Source organism: Ostrea edulis, chromosome 4 (assembly GCF_947568905.1).
Source record: "Ostrea edulis chromosome 4, xbOstEdul1.1, whole genome shotgun sequence".
Taxonomy (NCBI): domain Eukaryota; kingdom Metazoa; phylum Mollusca; class Bivalvia; order Ostreida; family Ostreidae; genus Ostrea; species Ostrea edulis.
In genome coordinates this window covers 25,117,922-25,121,446 of record NC_079167.1, presented here as the reverse complement: position 1 = coordinate 25,121,446, position 3,525 = coordinate 25,117,922, and the positions used below count along the sequence as shown (strand labels likewise).

Sequence of the window (3,525 nt, the reverse complement as noted above, 5' to 3'; positions counted from 1 at the left end):
GTGAAAAACACAATTTTGAAGAATATAGTGAATCAGTCCCTTCAAGTGCAAGACACACTTTGGGGGTGAAAGCATTTTTATTGTTACTTTTTAAAACTTTATATTATATGACAAGTGGCCAAAATCATATGACAAGTCGGAATAATTATCTGACAAGTTATGATATAAATATGCCACTATGATTTAGTATTGTTCGTCTCAATGCAATTCATGTCCAGGCTGAAAACAATATAAGCTGTATACCTTTGTTATGTAAACGATATCATCACAAAATGACTTTCAATTTTCATTGAAGTTTAATTTTGGGAGGTCAAAAGTCACCACACGCATTGTGAATTGATACAGAGGATACCTAATTTGCAATCCATTCTCACTTGCTTTTCTCATATGCTTTTGTGAATTTTTGACAAATATTTGGTATTATTAATCTCAATGTTATTGTCCACGTCAATGCTGAAGAAAATAAGTATTTTTCTAAATAAAACTATTTGAAAATGTATACATTTGTGGTACTCCTTTGTTATATAAACAATACAAAGTAGTGTCAATTTCCAATGATGGATATGGAAGGTCAAAGTTCATAGCGCGTATTATCCATTGACAAGAAAAGGACCAGAATGAAACTAGAGCGATACAAGCCTAAAATAATTTTCTTCACTACAAAGTTTTGGGTAGTGACTGAGATGTTGGAAATTTTATATTTAAAAAACATTGCTGTTAGATATGACTTAATTGTATTAGGACTAAACTGGTGAAAAGGTAAAAATGCCCATGTGTAGAGGGTGTGAAGTGACCATGATCCAATGTCCTAGATCAGAGGTCACTGTAGATAAACCTATCTGTGTAAGATCTTTGTCTGGGGCATAATCTCTCTACACTTGGTCCAGTCGTGCTCAAACTTCACACATAGAGTGATTATAGGTGAAAGATATGCAATGGTCATGAACCATTTTTCTAGGTCAAGGGTCAAAGGCGAACAAACTTCTCTGTGTAAAATCCTTGTCTCGAGCATATTTCTCCCTTTGACTTTACCAAGCTCAATCTTCATCCATTGGAGCGAAGCGACGTGACGAACTCGCTCCAATGATTCCACATATGAGTCACGTGATTTGCTCTTCATCAGCTGAAGAAAGCTGAGTATTACCCGTAATGCTTCTGGAAAAATGTCGCCGTCACTGCGGTATACTTCATTCGTCACTGCGGTATACTTCATTCGTCACTGCGGTATACTTCATTGACAACCCCCTAAATAAAATAAATAAATTGTTCACAAAGTATCGCAAATGTTTACATGTATATAACAAGGATTTGTAAGCTCTTTTTCACCATGTACCTTAATAACTGTCTTTCAAATTTTTGCTAATCATTACGAATACCCTAATTAAGCATTCTACGCATTAAAAATAGAGAAATAAAATTTCAAAATTTTTGGCTCAAATTGTGTCCTTGTCCCTTTAATGTTACCTTCCAATAGATGGTAAGAAAAGACAAACACGTACATGTGTTTTAGTATCTTCAATAAATACATCGGTTTGCAGTGCGTTACAGCGACATTTTGAATGAAATCCATCGATTAAAAGAAACAAACAATAATCGGAAGCTTGGCAGTTACATTTGTATAAGCCTATCGTTACCTACTCAGCTACATGTGTAGCTATCGAACTTGTGTTTTGAATTAATTTCACCATTTTGAAATTTCCATGTTACTTGAATTAATGTATGGCATTCAATATAATAAAACAAGGAGTGCATGCCCTTGATGCGCCTTGGGTGAGAATGGTTTCTTGGATGAAAATTGTTGCTGCGCCTTGGTCGAGAATGGTGTCTTGGGGGTGAAAATTGTTGCTGCGCCGTGGTCGAGAATGGTTTATCGGGATGAAAATTGTTTGCTGCGCCTTGGGTGACAATGGTTTCTCGGGGTGAAAATTGTTGCTGCGCCTTGGGTGAGAATGGTTTCTCGGGGTGAAAATTGTTGCTGCGCCTTGGGTGAGAATGGTTTCTCGGGGTGAAAATTGTTGCTGCGCCTTGGGTGAGAATGGTTTCTTGGTGAAATTGTTGCTGCTCCTCGGTTGAGAATGGTTTCTCGGGGTGAAAAATTTCAATGTTACCATCAACTACATGCAATATTTATATACTCATAAACGCAAAATCCTTGGATCTTTGCTTCATTTATAACAGCAAAAACCTTGGATCCAAATTCAAAGGTGGATAACGTTCCTAATGTAATATGCGAAAGGAGAAAAAAACCGGCTCGCTCTGGAATCGAACCCTGTACCCCTGCATTGTTATTCAAGTACTCTGACCACTGAGCTACCCAGTACGATATTCACCAGCCGTATAAACCTAACTACTACACTAAATAAACGTACACATTGAATTTAAAACACCCGGTGGCTATCGCTGAGACCCTGCTACTGCGGTTATGTGAGCACTTCTCATAGTGGTCTACCGGTAGCTAGCCCACTAGCAGTAATGTGAGGATTCTGAATCACAGCCTAAAAGCTAAGGTAATATATTTTATTGAAATCTGACTTTATAAGACTCGTGTACTGTTTATTTCACAGGTGCTTACCTCCAGGACCCTCCCTTCCCCCGAATAACCTACACAAGTTGATTGAATTATTTTTTTGCTGAAAATCTTTCTAATGCATGCCAGCATTGTCTTGCATACCCCAAGAGTCCGAAATAACTCAAAATAAGCCCTTTTAAATTACCCTGACTGGATATTACAACAGAACATTGAGGTTTAGAATAGTATCCAATGAGGGTATTTCATATTTCTGATTCGGGGAAGAGTAGGTTTGTGGGTCCTGAATCAATATACATGTAGTCAGACGCATAAATTTGAAAGGTATACGTGTCGTATTAAATGAATAAAAATATTTTTATCTAACAATATAAGTTATACACTTTTGATACGCAAACTATACAATCTAATTCGATCGGATTAAATACTATAGCTAATCAAGCTAATTTCCTATTCATTTTGAAATATGTATTATCCCCGTAGGATAATAAACGCCCCATATCGAAATTTTCATGATCTTGTGACGTCGCAAGCTGAATTCATTTATCATAAACACGAATAATTAATACAAATTAAAAAATATAGTTTATCTGAAGGTAAAATAGGTTTTTGATTATGCTCTATAAGCAGAGTATTGTCCCTTACATTCGTGTGGCAAGGATGGGGACCGCGCCAGACTAATGAAAGCCGCGTAGTCGTGAGTTTGCCTATTTGCATAATCATTATTTAATCGAACTGGAACGATTTATCATTTAGAATATTAAACTAAACATATTCGCGGGGATATTAGTTCACATCTAGACGTTATTGTGGAAATGAGCCGGGATTCGAATACACTGGCTTCCTGTACGTCAACGAACGAAATCATTAAAAGCTGTGAGTTTTCCGATGGTGTGGTCAACCCAGAGAAAATAGACCATGTCAGCTATGCAATATGAAAGAGATAGGGGATGAATTTCATTATCTGTTCATTGTAATGAGAATTTTGTAAAAGAATC

The 3,525-nt window shown here is 36.7% G+C and overlaps 1 protein-coding gene across 1 annotated transcript in view; it reads left to right on the top strand.

Moving 5' to 3' along the window:
- Positions 1-499, top strand: part of LOC125671592 (uncharacterized) — an 18,247-nt gene extending 17,748 nt beyond the window's left edge. Inside the window, exon 9 of the mRNA XM_056162354.1 lies at positions 1-499. This exon is cut by the window's left edge and continues 1,509 nt beyond it. The gene's annotated coding sequence lies outside the window, so the exon portion shown is untranslated.
- Positions 500-3,525: the final 3,026 nt, after the last annotated feature.